At 42.9% G+C, this 23576-nt stretch overlaps 1 protein-coding gene across 4 annotated transcripts in view; it reads left to right on the top strand.

Annotated features, from left to right (window-relative positions):
• LOC128695407 (uncharacterized) overlaps positions 1–23576 on the top strand; it is a 44024-nt gene that overhangs the window by 8687 nt on the left and 11761 nt on the right. The window lies entirely within an intron of this gene.

The following is a 23576-nucleotide window of genomic DNA, read 5'->3' as shown; positions in this document are numbered from 1 at the left end:
GTAAAGGAGGTTTTGTGTGCGAGGGGCTTGGACTTCCAGCAGGCATGCGTGAGCGTGTTTGATAGGAGTGAATGGAGACAAATGGTTTTTAATACTTGACGTGCTGTTGGAGTGTGAGCAAAGTAACATTTATGAAGGGATTCAGGGAAACCGGCAGGCCGGACTTGAGTCCTGGAGATCGGAAGTACAGTGCCTGCACTCTGAAGGAGGGGTGTTAATGTTGCAGTTTAAAAACTGTAGTGTAAAGCACCCTTCTGGCAAGACAGTCATGGAGTGAATGTTGGTGAAAGTTTTTCTTTTTTTGGGCCACCCTGCCTTGGTGGGAATCGGCCAGTGTGATAATAAAAAAAAAATAATATATATATATATATATATATATATATATATATATATATATATATATATATATATATATATATATATATATATATATATTAATATATATATATGTCGTGCCGAATATGTAAAACTGGTCAATTAGCAAGAACTCATTTAAAATTAAGTCCTTTCTGAAATTTTTTTTATACGTTTAAAGATATTTTTTTTCATTAATGTTAATGTAAAAATTTTCAATTTTGCACCAAAAGAATCTCGGAAAACTTACCTAACCTTATTATAACAAGAGCAATTTATTTTAGCCTAACCCAACTAAATATATTTTAAATACGTTTACAATAATTTAGTACTAAACAAACACAATCAAATATATTTTTTTCGTTAGGTTCAGAATGATTTTGGCGAAATTATTGCATACACAAATTTTCACTTGGCAAGATGAGCGTTGCTGTTTAAGCCAAGATCGCAAGTTCTGCCTATTCGGCACGACATATATATATATATATATATATATATATATATATATATATATATATATATATATATATATATATATATATATATATATATATATATATATATGCAGTAATTAGGGTATATATGCTGAGATACGCATTTCGATGCATGTAACCTGTTGCAAGATAAACTTAGTGTATGTAAGCTGTGCATACATGCTGTTGTGGACCTGTGAAAAAATGCAAAGTACTCAGTCACGTGACTATATTTAACCATTTAAAATGTTTTTTTTTTCCTAGTTGACGAAACTTGATTTTACTCAAAGAACTGAATACAAATAACAACAACCACAAACACTAGATTATTAGTGTCGTAAAGAGAGACGTTTGAGTAGCTTTGACAATGGGATAAACACACTGGTGATAATATTAGGCTGGGTGTTGGTAGAAACTTAGACATTCAGTGCTCCTCTGTTGTTTGAATTAGACACAGTATGAAATCTTTGACATTTACTGAAAAGACGTTTCGTCCACCAGGGACTATCAGTCCTCAGTCCTCTGATAAAGTCCCTAGTGGACGTAACGTCTTCTCGGTAAATGCCATAGATTTCATATGTCTAATTCACGTGTCGGTATATTTTGCCTTAGATATTCCTCTGTAATTGCTGTAAGTGTTATGTCCAGTATATTAGCAGTACTGAAGACACATCTGGTGACGTCACTCATGCAACACAACTAACAAGACCATCGACTGTAATATAATTTTCTGTCTTTGAACTTGTTCTTAGGATTGTGAAAGTCACAACCTGTTGCCCAGATCACATTTGAAGAAATGACCGATACCTCACGAGCTTCATGGATACAGCCGAGTTGATTCACCTCCGTGTACTTTTTACGCAGTTTTCTACTTTCACGATATTGCGAAATTTCCAATTAATGTCTGCAGTGTTTTTTTGTAAGCCGTCAGGGTAGGTGCGGCTGTCACCTTCCTCGGTCATCACCACCTTGGCCGAACCTGTTGTAGCAGCACCACCACCAGCCTCATCCTCATCCTCCTCCTCCTCCTCCGCTTTCGCCTTCTCTTTTTCTTCATCCTTTTCTTTGTCCTCCTCCTCTTCCTCCTCCTCGTCCGCCTCCTCCTCCTCTACCTGCACCTCCTCCTCCTCCTCTACCTCCACCTCCTCCTCCTCCTCTACCTCCACCTCCTCCTCCTCCTCCTCCTCCTCCTCCTCCTCCTCCTCCTCTTCTTCCTCCTCTTCTCCCCACCTCCTCCTCCTCCTCCTCCTCCTCCTCCATAAAACTCTCTATCAGTAGCTCGTGTAACGAATTCAAAATTAATTTGCAAATTTAAAACGAAAATTAGATGCATCAAAACGTCGTCTAATTTCCATTTCCAGTGTGTGGAGTATTGATGAATGGCCACCCTTCAAGGGAGGATAGCTTGATGCCGATGGGCTCTTGTTCCAAGTGACTGGAGATACCTTCTCGCCCCTGGATTAAACCTAATTATCTTTCATTCCTGAGGAGCTGAGTGACCCTTACGGGTTTAGCACTTCGTGAATATGGAATATAACATGATGTTCAGTGGGGACAAATTGCAGCTGCTCAGATATGGAAAGACTGAAATATATTATACATAACACAGGAGGGTCATCTCACAGACCAAGAGGAACATGTAAAACACTTGTGTATAATAATATCAGATGATCTGTCCTTAGGGGAACACAGTAAATTAAATGCTGGAAAAGCCAGAAAAATGGTGACACCTCAAATCACTTGTGCTATCTTGTCTAGAACATTGTTAAGTGTTGACGGCTCCGTTCAAGGCAAGATATCAGAGCTAGAACAGATGGGATATAGAGATCGTTTACTTCCACCTAAAAGTGCCTAGAATGTACTCGCTGGAGCGAAGAAGAGAGATATCAAGTATCTTCCGCATGCGGAAGATACTTGAGGACCTAGTCTCAAATCTCCACATGACTATAACAGCGTACTAAAGTGAGAGATATGAGAGGTGTAAAACATGCAGCGAACCGCTGATGCGCCACGGCCACAATAAATGAGCAACGTCTCTACATCCGTAGTCTAAGACTAATGCTGTTACCAGGCGATATCAGAAATATTGCCGGAACAAGTGTAGACGTTTTCAAGAGGAAACTGGATCATTACTTCTGCGAAGTGCCAAATTAACCAGGCTGTGATAGCAATGTGGGCCACTGAGACGCCAACAGCAACAGCCTGGTTGATCAGGCATTCAGACGAGAAGCCTGGCCCTAAGCTGTGCTGCAAGGGCAGCAAAGCTCTAAACCGGTCACATTTAGAACCTATACTTATTCATCATGTAACGTTGGACATTTGAGTTACCGACTCAAGACATAGGTGACTTACGTGGCATACAGTTGCCCTCAGGGATGCTGATACTGCTCAAGCACTTGGAGAACAGCATCCTTCCAGGGTGCTTTTATCTAAGTTCTAACACCCCTGTCTCCATTGTGAAAAAACTGTTAGTGCAAGACTCAGAGGTTTACAAAGCAATTATGTCATCCCCGTCTGGCTCTGCTGGGGGCTACACTGGCATAGCAAATGTGTAACATAATCACCGTGGCCTTAAAAATATCGATTATTAAATTAATGCATGGAAATTCCGTATTATGAAGCTAAAGTTGTTGGCTATAAATAACTCCAATGTTGGTCACAAGTGTGCAGATAGCAATTTAATGAAGTGACGGGTTTATTTAGCACTTGCTTCCCTGAGGAGTGTTGTGAAAGTATATACCTGCTTCCCGGGGGAGACGAAAGTAGGTTCATACATCCACCTGCTAACTTTCTGTCATGTCCCGTCATTATAGAAGAAAATCGTCACAAGGTCACTACCCGATACTTTCCCACTGTAAATCATGGTTAATGTACGTTGTGTAGTGGTAAATGATAGTTGGTTTACCACCTGTTGTAGCAGCAATGTGGGTCATTGATGCCAAGAACATTAAATGATGTACGCTGATTGACACGAGCCAGGTATGGACCAAGGACACAAGCAACACCTGTGGAATGGATAATAGATTTGGATCAAGAGCTCCTCACCTGCACCCAAGCATCCTCCTTCAAAGGTGAATACAGCGAAGTCTAGAAAAACACATTTATGGGGAAGCTCTAAACCCATAAAGGTAATACAGCACCTGGAGGAAAGGGGAGGTATTTAAGTTCGCTCCAAGGAAGAAGAGCACAGTTTGTTTCCTAGATCAAGAGCCTCTCATCAGTAATAAGAGTATATACAGAGTCGTAATTCTGTGCACACAAGGTTAATTTCCTTGCCTATGAGCCTACTGGTTTATGGATTGTCTATTTTCGAATATTTCAGTATTTCGTACGTATCAATATTCTACTATTGTTTGTTGCGCCTGTAATAATATATTAGTTGAATCTATAAACAATGACTTTATAAAAAGTTTAGTAATCACTATTTGTTCCAATTGATTGTTCTACGTTGCTGTAATTAATGTGACAATGAGTGGTGCCACCACAACTTGTATTGTGCGGTTGCTGCTTACTTTGCTGCAGCGTTGTATGACCCTTTTGGGTTTATCTCTAAACTGTATTATATTGTTGTTGCTACCAGCTTCTGTGCTGCTTCTGCTACTGCTGTTGATGGTGCTGTGGCTGCTGCTAGTGCTGGTGTTGCATATGTTACGGCTGCTGTTAGTGCTCCATTCTGGCTAAGACAAACCTGATAGATGTAGCCACAGACTATTTTATCTAACAGGCTCATTCACCGTCAAGTTTTCATATTTACGACGAGTAACATAGAATAATAAACTTATGTTTATATATATTAGCTTCTTGTCTTTAGTAAGGTTTCTGCCATCTTTTATTTCTTAGCTACTTGTTCTCTATAAGGTTCCTGCCATCAATGTCTATTAGCTTCTTGTCCTCTATAAGGTTCCTGTCATCAATGTCTATTAGCTTCTTGCCCTCTATAAGGTTCCTGTCATCTATGTGTATTAGCTTCTTGTCCTCTGCAAGGTTCCTGTCATCTTCTATGTGTGGAAAATTGCATTTATCTGAATGTAACTAATTATGTACATAACAGTAAATGATAACAAAGATAATTGGAAATAAATGGTATAAAATACCGACACAATGGCAATATAAACACAAATGCAGTATAATGTGATCCTTTATTGACTACGTTTCGCCCACACAGTGGGCTTTTTCAAGTCACAAACAGAACTACCTGGGGTGGAAGGAACGCGAGTATTTATAGTCCGGCTGAGGTCAGGTGAAGAATGCTGCATCTGATGATGTACCGAGTTGGGTTGTAGAGTCTAAAAACTTGGGTAGCTTGGAAAGGAGACTGGACAAGTTTGTGAGCAGACCTTCTACAGTGTTCTTATGTGGGATAGCGATGAAGAAGTTTCTTGGCAAGTGGTTCAGCTATGTTATAGAAGCCACTATTCTGGTTGAAGTTGTCGGATATAGAAATAAGTGATGATTCCAGGATTCTTCGGTATTGGGTGTTGTCTTCTGTGGCGATAAGTCTTGAGTTTCTGTAGTTTATCAAGTGGTTGTGTGAAGAGATACATAGTCCTTCCCACCAACTCCATTGCCAAACATGTTTCCAACATCTTTGCCAAAACATCATTCCAAGTATCTACCTCCACAACCACGACCATCAAGGACATCACCAGTAGTAGGCAGGACAAGCCTCCATCCTCTGCAGGGGTATACATAATCCCTTGTAATGACTGCAACAAGTTATACGTGGGCGAAACATCAAGGGACCTCCAAACACGTATTTCAGAACACCAATACGCAAGCAGGTCTGACGACACAAGGAATGCCTGCGTACAACACCGTAATTCACACAACCACTTGATAAACTACAGAAACTCAAGACTTATCGCCACAGAAGACAACACCCAATACCGAAGAATCCTGGAATCATCACTTATTTCTATATCCGACAACTTCAACCAGAATAGTGGCTTCTATAACATAGCTGAACCACTTGCCAAGAAACTTCTTCATCGCTATCCCACATAAGAACACTGTAGAAGGTCTGCTCACAAACTTGTCCAGTCTCCTTTCCAAGCTACCCAAGTTTTTAGACTCTACAACCCAACTCGGTACATCATCAGATGCAGCATTCTTCACCTGACCTCAGCCGGACTATAAATACTCGCGTTCCTTCCACCCCAGGTAGTTCTGTTTGTGACTTGAAAAAGCCCACTGTGTGGGCGAAACGTAGTCAATAAAGGATCACATTATACTGCATTTGTGTTTATATTGCCAACAAAGATAATTATTATTTATCAATGTTACATAGACAAGTAGGAATTTGGGACACCTAGGTCGCAAAAAATGTCCCCCTTCGATACCTACCACTGTCATAACCACAAGTTGCTCTGGACCTATTAATTAAATGAAATATACATACACCAGGAATACTGGTAAATATATAAATTTGTGGATTGTATATTAAAAATAATAAATGGTTATATATATATACACAATTACATAACAGAAGGAAAATATATCTTAATATCGCTCACCAATTTGACTGGAGATTAATGTGTATCATACTCAGAAAACCTCACTCTAACTAAATCTATGAAAATAATGCTTGCCAGAATTACACACAAATCTAGAGAGCTTATCTGAGGTTCCTGGAGCTGTCTTGTCCAGTCGTCTGATATCTCAAGTTATGCAGGAATGCACATCCACCAATTTCGCCTCCTATTTGAGAGGTGTCAACACAATTTTAACCTCTAGAGCACGAAAAATTCTTCCCATTACACCAACGTTTGTACAAAATTCAAAACCAAGATGGCAAGTCTCTTCTTTTTTTCGATAACATACTTCTTTTAAAAATACAATATAGGGCATCTATTTACCTATAAATTACCGTATTTCCGGAAAATATATACAGTATTTTCCACACTGTCTATTAGCGGGTGGCTGTAATTCCTTTGATCAAGAGCAGGTCACCAACATTCAGGCAGCCTGCCCTCCCTCCCCGCCCATCAACAGACACATTACCAGAAGTTGAGTCAGCGGTCAGACGTGAACTGACTAGGCTAGTAGTTAATTTAACCCCCATTACACCCTCCACTACCGCCTGAATCATGGTACTCCCACTCAAATAAAAGAAATCTTCTCTACTGTATATACTAATTTTATCGGGATCACTTTTTCAAAATTAAAATGTGTTGCTTCGATGGGTAAATTTTATATATTTTATCTCAAACTTTTATCCTCTGAAGGATAGGTGGGTAAGTGGTGGTTCAGAGGGTCATTTAAACTGTGGATGGGATCATTGTTTAGTGTGGTGGGTATGGTAATTGTTTAGTATGGTTGAAGTGAATGTTTAGTATGGTGGTTGGGGTAAATATTCAGTGTGGTAATTGGGGTAAATGTTTAGTGTGATGGTTTGAGTAAATGTTTAGTTTGGTGGTTTGGGTTAATGTTTAGTGTGGTAATTCCGGTAAATGTTTAGTGTGGTGGTTGGGGCAAATGTTTAGTGTGGTGGTTGGGGCAAATGTTTAGTGTGGTGGTTAGAGTATTTAGGTCAAACAGCACCACCGGACATACCTGGCAGCTTACCGTGTGGCTGCTGCCACGGAGGTTCCCTCAATTATTCAGAGAATAACGGGAGAATACCCATTTATCTTTAATACAATTATTGCCCAAATCTGGAATGAGAGGGCTGTATGACCCATGCGGGTTTAACGCGTAATTTGAGTACAGGTTAAGAGTAGTCGCGATTACAGTACTCTTCACCAACTCCAAGGTTGAGGGATTGATTATCTCATCTCTTGTATATAGTTCTGCTGTATTCCAATTATGTCCTTGAATTTGTATTGATAAAGCTACGGGATGGCGAAACGTCTACAATAAAGATACCCAGATGTTGCACATGTGTCTGATTCTTCACATACGTAAGCTACACGGTATCCTGACATTGAGTTTTGACCAGCCCTGACCTAAATCCCTGGGTTACCAACCTTGACCCAGACAGAGAACTCCCGTGTTTGGAAGTTAACCCGAAGGGAGTAAACACAGACTAATAAGAGGGTATATACATTGAGAGGTTATATCTTCTCTGTATATACACTTGAGAGTTTAGTTTAATGCCTATTTTAGGGATTAAAATATTCTTGATATTATTGCACAAGTGAAATGCGGCCTTAATAACTCTTGTAGTCGACAATCTTTAATCTTAAACTCAGATATTCAGACATAGCATATCGGCCGAGTTTTGCCATGTAATAATATTTTAAAGTACATTAATTAGAGCCGAGGCGGAGGCAGGTACATGGCACTGAAGTGTCAGGGAGTTTTAGTTTAATATCTTAATAATGTACCCCATACCCATCCTGTGGGCGGTAGTCAGAAAAGATTACAGAGGCATATAATGGGTGCAGGGACTAGGCCCCAAAGTTCAGGGAGAGAATATGATAGCAAATCTGGGAAATGGAAGAAACCAGACAAGTTAGTAATGAATGTGTAGCGAAGCAGCCCAGCTAACGGAACCTGTGGGTAGGGCACAGCAGGAAGGTGCCCACCCTGCTCCATTTCCAGCCTGCTCTGCTCATACCTTCTTCCTGTCGAGCCCCTAGTATTTTACGTGGTTTATCTGCTGACCACCATACCTAGTGGGTTGTGATCATACCACTTCACTGTCTTATCGTTCCTCTGTTGTCTTTTGCCTTTCCTTGTCATGTGTCTGTCATCTTATACATTTGTCTCATTCTTCCTCCATCGTTCTTACGCCCTTAATGACGAATATGGTGTTAATGATACTACTACTACTACTGATAATAATCCAGTTGTGGTTAATAAGTGCATATAATAATGCTAAAACAATAATCATAAATGTATTTGAGACAGTGTAAAGCTAATATGGATTTAATTTTATTGTAAATCATCAAGCTGTTAGTCTGAGTCTTCCGTTAGGTAGCTCAGCAATGGATATGAAGGGGTTGTACTTTTTTTCCGAATGGATTTTAATTTCCATAGCTGCTTTCCTTTTACCGTTATAAGACGCAACGTATCACACTGGTACATTTACCAACACTTGAATTCTTCCGGCTAAGTGGGCAAAGAAAGCAGAAACTTGTCAATACACTATTATATACACTATGAGGAGTATATCTGTCTTGTTTTGTGTGCATTGAGAGCAACATTGCATGTATATATACGTAGAGGACTATATATCTCAGTTGTGTACACTGAGAGCTTACTTGAATTCCAATACTTTCATATTTGGGATTAAAGTATTTTTGACTGGCGATGAACAGGTGACATGTAGCCTGAATTACAGTGTTTCTATAGGCTTTAAACTCAATTAAGCAGTCTTGTCAATGTTTTCCGCTAGCTCGGGGGTTAAACTTGTTTGTATTCAGCAGCGCCACTTGGTTGATTTACATTTTTCTCAACTACACACTGTTCTTTCACTGCATGTTTTTCTAATTTCAACTTTTGCCTTGTGATTTACTTTCCTTCTCTTATGTTTTCCCTCCCTTCTGTTTCTTTATTCCCCTCCCTTTTGCAGACAAATAAGGGAACTGGTGGAGTTAAACCCATGGCAAGTGAATCCTAAAACTCACCGGCCTGTGCGTTAACCACTCACTTGCCATTGGTCGAGTGGTTAACGCACTGGCCTGTGAGTTTTAGAATTCACTTGCCATGGTTCAAACCACACCCGTTCCGTGGTTTGCCTCTACTTGTATGTTGGACGGGACGAGCCTTCTTTACACAATTCTAGTTTCTGGGTACAGCTGTTTACAGTTCTCTGTTACATTTGTAACTTGTCAAGAAGATAAAATATTTAAGGATGATTATAGGTAATATAAATAAGACATGAAGTATAAGCAATATATCTGAAAATCAAATAATGAATAACACAAGTATTAAGTCAAACACTTGAATAACTTTCATATATTTTAAATTAAAAGTAATCGCCCCATTAATTATGAAATACTTGGTTTAAAAAATAGGGCACGGTATATACATTGAGGTGTTTCTTTCAGCGTATACAATATATTATGAGAGTTTACTGTAATCCCCATTTTAGGGATCATGTATCCTTGTTTAGTGAAGAAGGTTACCGTGCAACCTAGTGCAGGCGATAGGCTTTCAACTCCATTAGTCAAAACCTAGGTGTTAATAATTGTTGCTATTGAGTTCAGCTGCATAACGGGTTCACAGTGTGAACACCTAGGAGCACCTGGCTCTGCTCTGCCACCACAGCTTAATGTGTCTCCGTTATCTTTGACCTTCTTTAATATTTTTAATTGTGAGTTATTTGCTCTGCAGTAATAGCGCTTTCAATCATATATTTTATACAGTTATAAGCAGTGATTAAGCAATTAACCATTCTGTACATACAGTATTAAGATTTTTCTTACAGGAAAATTAATTATGTACAAGACCTTATTTAAAACTGTCTACAATTAGAGATTAAATTGACAATAGGCTGTTCGTTTGTCTATCAACATTTGTCTAATAAAATGGATGATTTCTATATAATTAATGGTCAGTATTGGGTTGTGCAATGCAGACAATTAGACTTTGGGTAAATACTAATAAAACTACTGTTTATAATAAAACTTTAACACGAAATAAAAATACCTCTGTTGCACAAACCTCTTAGTGTTGGAGAATTTACATAATAAAACATATAACCTGAAATCCGAGCAGCTAAGCTCAATATTGACAAAACCGCGGGTTCAAACCCCGCCCGTGGTATGGTTTGAATGTTCAGTAATAACCCACACGGAGACAGAAACACACAAGGTTGATTGATCTGTATATATCGACCCCCTTCTGGGATCCTCTGCTGCTGAAGAGTATCCATTAAGCTGGTCGAAATATACAGATCACTTAACTTCATGTGTTTTTGTTTCCATGTGGGTTATTATTATTGAGTGATCATTACACTTTAGTTATTCGTTAACCTAATAAATATATCGTACACAGTATAACCACAAAGCGAGGTATCTTGATGCTGGCGATGGGGGAGGTGTCATGATCCAAGGAACTGAACCTGTCCTCCCCTTCCTTGAATCGAACCTGATTACCTCCCATTAACCAGGCAGTGTAAGACGCCTACGAATTTAGCGCTTCTTCCTAAATACAATAAATATGCGTAGTATAATTAATTACAAACAAATCACTTAATGAATTAGCAACCTTCAGTTTCTAGACGCTGGTGATGGACTCTTCCTCCAGCACAGTGCTGGTGATGGACTCTCCCTCCAGCACAGTGCTGGTGATGGACTCTTCCTCCAGCACAGTGCTGGTGATAGACTCTTCCTCCAGCACAGTGCTGGTGATGGACTCTTCCTCCAGCACAGTGCTGGTGATGGACTCTTCCTCCAGCACAGTGCTGGTGATGGACTCTTCCTCAAGCACAGTGCTGGTGATAGACTCTTCCTCAAGCACAGTGCTGGTGATGGACTCTTCCTCCAGCACAGTGCTGGTGATGGACTCTTCCTCCAGCACAGTGCTGGTGATGGAATCTTCCTCCAGCACAGTGCTGGTGATGGACTCTTCCTCCAGCACAGTGCTGGTGATGGACTCTTCCTCCAGCACAGTGCTGGTGATGGACTCTTCCTCCAGCACAGTGCTGGTGATGGAATCTTCCTCCAGCACAGTGCTGGTGATGGACTCTTCCTCCAGCACAGTGCTGGTGATGGACTCTTCCTCCAGCACAGTGCTGGTGATGGAATTTTCCTCCAGCACAGTGCTGGTGATGGACTCTTCCTCCAGCACAGTGCTGGTGATGGAATCTTCCTCCAGCACAGTGCTGGTGATGGACTCTTCCTCCAGCACAGTGCTGGTGATGGACTCTTCCTCCAGCACAGTGCTGGTGATGGAATCTTCCTCCAGCACAGTGCTGGTGATGGACTCTTCCTCCAGCACAGTGCTGGTGATGGACTCTTCCTCCAGCACAGTGCTGGTGATGGACTCTTCCTCCAGCACAGTGCTGGTGATGGACTCTTCCTCCAGCACAGTGCTGGTGATGGAATCTTCCTCCAGCACAGTGCTGGTGATGGACTCTTCCTCCAGCACAGTGCTGGTGATGGACTCTTCCTCCAGCACAGTGCTGGTGATGGACTATTCCTCCAGCACAGTGCTGGTGATGGACTGTTCCTCCCACACAGTGCTGGTGATGGACTCTTCCTCCCACACAGTGCTGGTGATGGACTGTTCCTCCCACACAGTGCTGGTGATGAATTCTTCCTCCCACACAGTGCTGGTGATGGACTGTTCCTCCCACACAGTGCTGGTGATGGACTCTTCCTCCAGCACAGTGCTGGTGATGGACTCTTCCTCCAGCACAGTGCTGGTGATGGACTCTTCCTCCAGCACAGTGCTGGTGATGGACTCTTCCTCCCACACAGTGCTGGTGATGGACTCTTCCTCTCACACAGTGCTGGTGATGGACTCTTCCTCTCACACAGTGCTGGTGATGGACTCTTCCTCCAGCACAGTGCTGGTGATGGACTCTTCCTCTCACACAGTGCTGGTGATGGACTCTTCCTCCCACACAGTGCTGGTGATGGACTCTTCCTCCCACACAGTGCTGGTGATGGACTCTTCCTCTCACACAGTGCTGGTGATGGACTCTTCCTCCCACACAGTGCTGGTGATGGACTCTTCCTCTCACACAGTGCTGGTGATGGACTCTTCCTCCAGCACAGTGCTGGTGATGGACTCTTCCTCCAGCACAGTGCTGGTGATAGACTCTTCCTCCAGCACAGTTCTGGTGATGGACTCTTCCTCTCACACAGTGCTGGTGATGGACTCTTCCTCTCACACAGTGCTGGTGATGGACTCTTCCTCCAGCACAGTGCTGGTGATGGACTCTTCCTCCCACACAGTTCTGGTGATGGACTCTTCCTCAAGCACAGTGCTGGTGATGGACTCTTCCTCCAGCACAGTGCTGGTGATGGACTCTTCCTCCAGCACAGTGCTGGTGATGGACTCTTCCTCCAGCACAGTGCTGGTGATGGACTCTTCCTCCAGCACAGTGCTGGTGATGGACTCTTCCTCAAGCACAGTGCTGGTGATGGACTCTTCCTCCAGCACAGTGCTGGTGATGGACTCTTCCTCTCACACAGTGCTGGTGATGGACTCTTCCTCCAGCACAGTGCTGGTGATAGACTCTTCCTCTCACACAGTGCTGGTGATGGACTCTTCCTCCAGCACAGTGCTGGTGATGGACTCTTCCTCCCACACAGTGCTGGTGATGGACTCTTCCTCCCACACAGTGCTGGTGATGGACTCTTCCTCCCACACAGTGCTGGTGATGGACTCTTCCTCTCACACAGTGCTGGTGATGGACTCTTCCTCCCACACAGTGCTGGTGATGGACTCTTCCTCCCACACAGTGCTGGTGATGGACTCTTCCTCTCACACAGTGCTGGTGATGGACTCTTCCTCCCACACAGTGCTGGTGATGGACTCTTCCTCTCACACAGTGCTGGTGATGGACTCTTCCTCCAGCACAGTGCTGGTGATGGACTCTTCCTCCCACACAGTGCTGGTGATGGACTCTTCCTCCAGCACAGTGCTGGTGATGGACTCTTCCTCCCACACAGTGCTGGTGATGGACTCTTCCTCTCACACAGTGCTGGTGATGGACTCTTCCTCTCACACAGTGCTGGTGATGGACTCTTCCTCCAGCACAGTGCTGGTGATGGACTCTTCCTCCCACACAGTGCTGGTGATGGACTCTTCCTCCCACAGAGTGCTGGTGATGGACTCTTCCTCCAGCACAGTGCTGGTGATGGACTCTTCCTCCCACACAGTGCTGGTGATGGACTCTTCCTCTCACACAGTGCTGGTGATGGACTCTTCCTCCAGCACAGTGCTGGTGATGGACTCTTCCTCCCACACAGTGCTGGTGATGGACTCTTCCTCCCACACAGTGCTGGTGATGGACTCTTCCTCCCACACAGTGCTGGTGATGGACTCTTCCTCTCACACAGTGCTGGTGATGGACTCTTCCTCCCACACAGTGCTGGTGATGGACTCTTCCTCCCACACAGTGCTGGTGATGGACTCTTCCTCTCACACAGTGCTGGTGATGGACTCTTCCTCCCACACAGTGCTGGTGATGGACTCTTCCTCTCACACAGTGCTGGTGATGGACTCTTCCTCCAGCACAGTGCTGGTGATGGACTCTTCCTCCCACACAGTGCTGGTGATGGACTCTTCCTCCAGCACAGTGCTGGTGATGGACTCTTCCTCCCACACAGTGCTGGTGATGGACTCTTCCTCTCACACAGTGCTGGTGATGGACTCTTCCTCTCACACAGTGCTGGTGATGGACTCTTCCTCCAGCACAGTGCTGGTGATGGACTCTTCCTCCCACACAGTGCTGGTGATGGACTCTTCCTCCCACACAGTGCTGGTGATGGACTCTTCCTCCCACACAGTGCTGGTGATGGACTCTTCCTCTCACACAGTGCTGGTGATGGAATCTTCCTCCAGCACAGTGCTGGTGATGGACTCTTCCTCTCACACAGTGCTGGTGATGGACTCTTCCTCTCACACAGTGCTGGTGATGGACTCTTCCTCCAGCACAGTGCTGGTGATGGACTCTTCCTCCAGCACAGTGCTGGTGATGGACTCTTCCTCCCACACAGTGCTGGTGATGGACTCTTCCTCCAGCACAGTGCTGGTGATGGACTCTTCCTCCAGCACAGTGCTGGTGATGGACTCTTCCTCCCACACAGTGCTGGTGATGGACTCTTCCTCCAGCACAGTGCTGGTGATGGACTCTTCCTCCAGCACAGTGCTGGTGATGGACTCTTCCTCCAGCACAGTGCTGGTGATGGACTCTTCCTCCCACACAGTGCTGTTGATGGACTCTTCCTCTCACACAGTGCTGGTGATGGACTCTTCCTCCAGCACAGTGCTGCTGATGGACTCTTCCTCCCACACAGTGCTGGTGATGGACTCTTCCTCTCACACAGTGCTGGTGATGGACTCTTCCTCCCACACAGTGCTGGTGATGGACTCTTCCTCCCACACAGTGCTGGTGATGGACTCTTCCTCTCACACAGTGCTGGTGATGGACTCTTCCTCCAGCACAGTGCTGGTGATGGACTCTTCCTCTCACACAGTGCTGGTGATGGACTCTTCCTCCAGCACAGTGCTGGTGATGGACTCTTCCTCCCACACAGTGCTGGTGATGGGCTCTTCCTCCAGCACAGTGCTGGTGATGGACTCTTCCTCCAGCACAGTGCTGGTGATGGACTCTTCCTCCAGCACAGTGCTGGTGATGGACTCTTCCTCCAGCACAGTGCTGGTGATGGACTCTTCCTCCAGCACAGTGCTGGTGATGGACTCTTCCTCCAGCACAGTGCTGGTGATGGACTCTTCCTCCAGCACAGTGCTGGTGATGGGCTCTTCCTCCAGCACAGTGCTGGTGATGGACTCTTCCTCCAGCACAGTGCTGGTGATGGACTCTTCCTCCAGCACAGTGCTGGTGATGGACTCTTCCTCCAGCACAGTACTGGTGATGGGCTCTTCCTCCAGCACAGTACTGGTGATGGGCTCTTCCTCCAGCACAGTGCTGGTGATGGGCTCTTCCTCCAGCACAGTGCTGGTGATGGACTCTTCCTCTCACAGTGCTGGTGATGGACTCTTCCTCCCACACAGTGCTGGTAATGGACTCTTCCTCAAGCACAGTGCTGGTGATGGACTCTTCCTCCCACACAGTGCTGGTGATGGACTCTTCCTCCAGCACAGTGCTGGTGATGGACTCTTCCTCCAGCACAGTGATGGAGATGGACTCTTCCTCCAGCACAGTGCTGGTGATGGACTCTTCCTCAAGCACAGTGCTGGTGATAGACTCTTCCTCAAGCACAGTGCTGGTGATGGACTCTTCCTCCAGCACAGTGCTGGTGATAGACTCTTCCTCAAGCACAGTGCTGGTGATAGACTCTTCCTCAAGCACAGTGCTGGTGATGGACTCTTCCTCCCACACAGTGCTGGTGATAGACTCTTCCTCAAGCACAGTGCTGGTGATAGACTTCCTCAAGCACAGTGCTGGTGATAGACTCTTCCTCAAGCACAGTGCTGGTGATGGACTCTTCCTCCAGCACAGTGCTGGTGATGGACTCTTCCTCAAGCACAGTGCTGGTGATAGACTCTTCCTCAAGCACAGTGCTGGTGATAGACTCTTCCTCAAGCACAGTGCTGGTGATAGACTCTTCCTCAAGCACAGTGCTGGTGATGGACTCTTCCTCCAGCACAGTGCTGGTGATGGACTCTTCCTCCAGCACAGTGATGGAGATGGACTCTTCCTCCAGCACAGTGCTGGTGATGGACTCTTTTCCAGCACAGTGCTGGTGATGGACTCTTTTCCAGCACAGTGCTAGTGATGGACTCTTTTCCAGCACAGTGCTGGTGATGGACTCCTCTCATACAGTGCTGCTACTCTCTCCTTCCTTGAATCAAATCCGATTATCAATAATTTTAACCGGCATTTTTCCGTCTGATTCTATTATAAACTAAACGTAGAGCAAAAAAAAAAATAAATAAAAAAAAAAATCTTAAGTGTGACTAAATATCAATTAAAATTTATAAATTTATTATAAAATTTATTATAAAAGTTCTGAGCTCTTACCTAAAACTAAAGAGAGAAAATTAATATAAAAATGTAGTAGTATTCTGTTGCCAACAAAATACGCTTAGTTATGAATAATATAATAAGTAACGTTTTAAACACGCGTAGGATGTGTTCATCACAAGATAATCAACTTCACTCATCTTTTCCTACCACAACAATTGATTAGTCATGATATCTATAGTTGCTCGTGACAACTGTGATCATGATATTATCCGAGGTTGATTGGCTAGCTGATCCCATGATATGATTCACAGTTCAGTGTTTTCTGGCCATGATATCCAGGTTGCTTATGATTGGGAATCTTCCCTTAATGTCATCTATATGTTATAGTTGTCTTGCTAGGCCCATTAGTGGGCGTGTGAGCGTGGGCGTGCGGTAACAGTTATCATGTTTGAGGGGCGTCGCGGTCGTATACTCCAGAGAACATTATCTACGCCCTCACTCCCTCAAGTGAAATATTTTACTTCATATTAACAACTACTCGCGACATGATGTACTGTACTCCTCGTCTTGGAACGTTTACTCTTCTAACGGAAATTTTGCTTTGATACAGATATATTTCCACATATTTTCTCGAATAAATATTAGCATCGGATTTAGTATCTGATGTAGACATATCTACTCAAATCATTAGAACTTTAATTAGATTATTATTTAGTATTTAATAAGATATTTAGACCTAAGACGTTATCAAAGTATCTTCGCACTGTATTTATTGGTTAGATACCGAAACATGTGAAGTGAGGGATAAATAAATTAATTTGGCAATGGTTTTACTACTCACAGTAAAATAGGACATAGGAACATAGGAACATATATATATATATATATATATATATATATATATATATATATATATATGTATATATATATATATATATATATATATATCATGGGTAAAAAGCTAAAATTATAACTTATTAATATGTAACAGCGAAAGACTATTGATGTGATTTCTTAAAAGATTATTGTAATCTCTGTTCTTTGTTAAGGTAATTTCATTAATGAACGATTATAAATTTGTAATTTACTAAGAATGTTGTGATTCCTATTGTTTAATGTATTTGTATGATTTTTTTGTATTACTCCCTCGTTATTACAGGTGAATCTGTGATATTCAAAATGGTAATCCCTATATAAAAGTAACTATCATTAATGGAAAAAAATAAAGCTTTTTTCGTAACTTGTAAAACTACCGCAACTACTAATCCCAAAATGAAATACTTGGTGATATCCCCGTCTGACTTTTTTGGGTTATCCCAGGTTCTCTACACATATGCTGCTATGTATGATAATTCTATGTAACTGTATTTGTGTATACCTGAATAAACTTACTTACTCGTCGTCTTACTGAAGTCTCCTAGCTCAGGCTGACAATTTAATTATGTATAAAACCCAGTCTGCGTGATGGAATGATAAGAAACCCATCCTGTTTGACGGGGTATGACAGGAAATTCTTCGTGTGTGATTATTAGGTAAACATTGTTATTTTTTGTCCTTTTATTATGTTATATATACTGAGGTAGCCATACAAAGTAGTACATTAGATTATGATAAAAAAAATAGTCTCTGGAGAAAGTGGTCAAAATAATTACCCTATTGTATAGTTCTGATAGGAGGGTCATGGGGGCAGCGGTCACGGCCAGGTCTTCCCATCTTCCTGGGAATCCCCGTCACGGCCGAGTTGGGGTGCTGGCTGTGTCTTCAGTCAATGACCTCTCCGCAGTCAACGGTCCTGCTTAAAAAATCAATTCCCCTTGATTTGCATGTGCTTTAATCTGAAAATTAACTAATATTTTGGGCCTTACCGTTGGCCTGGCTTTGGATTCTTGCGGAATACATGGAGAATCATCCTGGCCTATTCGTTGTGGAAATACGACCTGAGGATCGTCTAAATATTGCTTTAGGTATGTGACTGGCATCACTCCACGCTGCTTGCATACACCAGTGAAAACATTGTGGTTGTGAACCATCTCAGTGTTTACACTGGGGATACGTGAAAATATTTTGTGCCGGCAGGAGTGTTCTAGTCTGGCAGGAATGTAAATATTGCTGGGCTGAGTGAGCCTGATGGGTCGCTCACCCACTCTTGTTGACGACCTACCAACAGTCTTGCTGCTCAAAACTCTTGCTTGTTGATAAAAAGAGAAGAGTCTGGATCAGTTTGGTGTTTTTACTTCTTATATATGGAAAGATAAGAGCTAGTTTTTTTTTTCTTAGAAAATCTCGGCACTGCCAAAATAAAGCCCATTTTTTTCCCTTACACAGTTGGACAGTTTACAAATACCCAGGTGATAAGGACCAGTAGGTGTTCTTTTCGCCCTGCCTGGGAATTGAACCCGACGTTTTGCACTCGACACACATACTGAGTGTCCGTGGTTCAATCCCCGGCCGGGTGGAAACGTTGGACATGTTTCCTTACACCTGCTGTCCCTGTTCACCTAACGTTAAGCAGGTACCTGGATGTTAGCCGGCTGTTGTGGTTTGCATCCTGGAGGACAAGATTGGAGGACCCCAATGGAAATGAGACTGAGTTCTCGAGGACGCACTGATTTTCTTGGGTTACCCTGGGTAGCTATCTCACCCGGGTTAAAAACCTGAATAAATCTTATCTTAAAGATGTGTAAAGAAGCAACCCTGAGAAGGAAAACATCTTCATTGGCTAGGTACTCGCATGAGTAATTTGTCTACCTTCTTACATTAATGGTATACAATGAAATCATATTTCATAGGATCAGTTCTGTATGATGTATGCTGAGTTCCTTGACCGTAACTCGGTATACAAAAAAGTTGATGAATTAGACACTGTGCAACACTTGAGTATTTTTGAAGACGTTTCGCCAACTAGTGACTTTTATTTTAATACGAAGACAGTATTTTCAGTTTCATCAAGACTAAGGTACTGAACATTTGCTTCCAGGCTGAGAGACTGATTCCTTCATCTACTGTCTTCGGTTTATTATCTCTGTATTGAATCTAAAAAGCTACTAGTTGCTGAAAGTCTTTAAATAAAGATACCTATATGTTGCACATATGTCTAATACATTAAATTATCTATTTGAAGAATATATTTCTGCTTTAAGTTTACGATAACCTTGTTTGCTGTTTGTTTTTTAATTCGGAAGGTTAGTAAGTATATTTTGTTTATAGCTCACTATTCCTTACAGCTTACGATATTTTTTGTTTTGCTAGTAACTCTTATTAGTATTGTTTATAAGGAGCTAAAAAAGAAATTGCGCGAATGCATCCAGCTCATTCCCTACCCTGGATGGCTTGGTATTGTTGAGGAAAGTAATGAACAGTAACAAATACAAAGCAATCTTGTCAATTCGTTTGCTTCCCATTGTGGATAGAGACTTTCCTGATAGAGAAGGCATTTTCCAGCAGGATCTTACTCCATGCCAAACTAACAGAAAAATGCTGACATTCTTCAAAGAGAGTGGGCTAAGCGTGTGTGTATGTAACCCAACAATTAAAATTTGCACCAATAACTCGAAGTTGTGACCGGGTGTGGACGTGTGAATTGCTCATTACTCTATAATTTGTTCATGATTGTAGCCATGTATAAACGTAAGTAAGTAAATTTACTTACTTGCATGATTCATTACCTTTGTAACTTGTGAGTTCATTACCTTTGTTCCTTGTTCAGCTATCAACTTTGGGGCCCAGTCCCTGGACTCACTATGTACCTCTGTAATCTTTAGACTACCGCCCACAGGATGGGTCTGGGGTGCATAATAAACATATGAAACTAACCAACGTAGCATTATTATTATAATAAAAAGAAGCTCTAAACCCACTAGGATCACAGCGCTGCAGGGCAGGGAGTGATGCAGGATCAAAGGGTATCTCAGTGGAGCAAATGAGCCGAAAATGATTGTATGTAGAATAGAACGCAGGCGTTTGTTAGTTACAGTCAGCGAAGCAGGTAGATACTGTAGGTCAGGAACATATAGCACACACCCGTAGGCTGCTACAACCTCCGGGCGACGCTCCTCTTACCCGGCATTGTCTGAGGTGTTGTTACAGTTAGGTTAGTTTAATGTGTTTATTATGCACCCTATATCCATCCTGTGGATGGTAGTCAAAAAGTTAGAGGCACATAATGGGTCTAGGGACTGGGCCGCAAAGTTCTGATAGCTAAACAACTTACAGAGGTAATGAACTATTTACATGTTTATATCTGGTTGCAGTTCTAATTAGTTATTATATTCTATACATTTGTTAAAGTCGCATTGAAGTTTTCGGACAATATTAGTTAATGGCAACGTGCTGCTGCCCTATTCTGTATGAGAATTGGAGGGTCATAAACTGGGTTACATAATAAAATCTTGATTATGTTTGCGGGGTGGAAAGATAAACCAGGGAAAGGTCTCGGTCATTGTCCAAGAGCTACAATCAGCCGATCATCATTTGACTAAGACCCATGCCAGGAAACACTTGTCCCGTTTCCTAGCGAATAAAATACCGCCGTCAAAAGGATATGTTATATACGTAAGATAATGAAATCTACCAACTTGAGGTGAAAGACATCAAAGACAATGAGGATGTCATCAAATATTCCACTAATGGTTCAGCAATTATGTGAGCCGCGGTGTAATTTGTTTTTTAATCAAACAAAATAATACTGGAGTTTCCCAACTTTAGAGAGGGATTACATTAAAAACTTAACCAGAATACCTATATTGCCTTGCACATTCCCACTGTGTAAGTCCTTAAATGTACACTGCCTAGCACATTCCCACTGTGTAAGTCCTTAAATGTACACTGCCTTGCACATTCCCACTGTGTAAGTCCTTAAATGTACACTGCCTAGCACATTCCCACTGTGTAAGTCCTTAAATGTACACTGCCTATCACATTCCCACTGTGTAAGTCCTTAAATGTACACTGCCTAGCACATTCCCACTGTGTAAGTCCTTAAATGTACACTGCCTAGCACATTCCCACTGTGTAAGTCCTTAAATGTACACTGCCTAGCACATTCTCACTGTGTAAGTCCTTAAATGTGCACTGCCTATCACATTTCCACTGTGTAAGTCCTTAAATGTACACTGCCTAACACATTCTCACTGTGTAAGTCCTTAAATGTACACTGCCTATCACATTTCCACGGTGTAAGTCCTTAAATGTACACTGCCTAGCACATTATCACTGTGTAAATCCTTAAATGTACACTGCCTAGCACATTCCCACTGTGTAAGTCCTTAAATGTACACTGCCTAGCACATTCCCACTGTGTAAGTCCTTAAATGTACACTGCCTAGCACATTCTCACTGTGTAAATCCTTAAATGTACACTGCCTAGCACATTCCCACTGTGTAAGTCCTTAAATGTACACTGCCTAGCACATTCCCACTGTGTAAGTCCTTAAATGTACACTGCCTAGCACATTCCCACTGTGTAAGTCCTTAAATGTACACTGCCTAGCACATTCTCACTGTGTAAGTCCTTAAATGTACACTGCCTATCACATTTCCACTGTGTAAGTCCTTAAATGTACACTGCCTAGCACATTCTCACTGTGTAAATCCTTAAATGTACACTGCCTAGCACATTCCCACTGTGTAAGTCCTTAAATGTACACTGCCTAGCACATTCCCACTGTGTAAGTCCTTAAATGTACACTGCCTAGCACATTCCCACTGTGTAAGTCCTTAAATGTACACTGCCTAGCACATTCTCACTGTGTAAATCCTTAAATGTACACTGCCTAGCACATTCTCACTGTGTAAGTCCTTAAATGTACACTGCCTATCACATTTCCACTGTGTAAGTCCTTAAATGTACACTGCCTAGCACATTCCCACTGTGTAAGTCCTTAAATGTACACTGCCTAGCACATTCCCACTGTGTAAGTCCTTAAATGTACACGGCCTAGCACATTCCCACTGTGTAAGTCCTTAAATGTACACTGCCTAGCACATTCTCACTGTGAAAGTCCTTAAATGTACACTGCCTATCACATTCCCACTGTGTAAGTCCTTAAATGTACACTGCCTAGCACATTCCCACTGTGTAAGTCCTTAAATGTACACTGCCTAGCACATTCCCACTGTGTAAGTCCTTAATTAAATGTTACACTGCCTAGCACCTTCCCAGTATGTAGCTCACTATGTTGCCTAGCAGGTTCCAGTGTATTGCTCACTATGTTGCCTAGCAGGTTCCAGTGTATATATATAGCTCACTATATATACTGCCTAGCACCTTCCTAATGTGTAACCATCTACACTTATAATTATTGGTTCCGATACTAGAGAAGTTTGTAATCAATCGGAACACAGCCTAGCAGGCCGGCCATGTCTATCCTGTCTCGCTCTGCTATCTTGCTTCCTACTTTACTGTCATACCTGGAGTTTACCTGGAGAGAGTTCCGGGGGTCAACGCCCCCGCGGCCCGGTCTGTGACCAGGCCTCCTGGTGGATCAGAGCCTGATCAACCAGGCTGTTGCTGCTGGCTGCACGCAAACCAACGTACGAGCCACAGCCCGGCTGGTCAGGAACCGACTTTAGGTGCTTGTCCAGTGCCAGCTTGAAGACTGCCAGGGGTCTGTTGGTAATCCCCCTTATGTATGCTGGGAGGCAGTTGAACAGTCTCGGGCCCCTGACACTTATTGTATGGTCTCTTAACGTGCTAGTGACACCCCTGCTTTTCATTGGTGGGATGTTGCATCGTCTGCCAAGTCTTTTGCTTTCGTAGTGAGTGATTTTCGTGTGCAAGTTCGGTACTAGTCCCTCTAGGATTTTCCAGGTGTATATAATCATGTATCTCTCCCGCCTGCGTTCCAGGGAATACAGTTTTAGGAACCTCAAGCGCTCCCAGTAATTGAGGTGTTTTATCTCCGTTATGCGCGCCGTGAAGGTTCTCTGTACATTTTCTAGGTCAGCAATTTCACCTGCCTTGAAAGGTGCTGTTAGTGTGCAGCAATATTCCAGCCTAGATAGAACAAGTGACCTGAAGAGTGTCATCATGGGCTTGGCCTCCCTAGTTATGAAGGTTCTCATTATCCATCCTGTCATTTTTCTAGCAGATACGATTGATACAATGTTATGGTCCTTGAAGGTGAGATCCTCCGACATGATCACTCCCAGGTCTTTGACGTTGGTGTTTCGCTCTATTTTGTGGCCAGAATGCAACA

Source organism: Cherax quadricarinatus, chromosome 50, assembly GCF_038502225.1.
Source record: "Cherax quadricarinatus isolate ZL_2023a chromosome 50, ASM3850222v1, whole genome shotgun sequence".
NCBI lineage: Eukaryota > Metazoa > Arthropoda > Malacostraca > Decapoda > Parastacidae > Cherax > Cherax quadricarinatus.
Note: the sequence above shows the minus strand (reverse complement) of the source record. Positions and strands in the feature narration are given on the sequence as shown.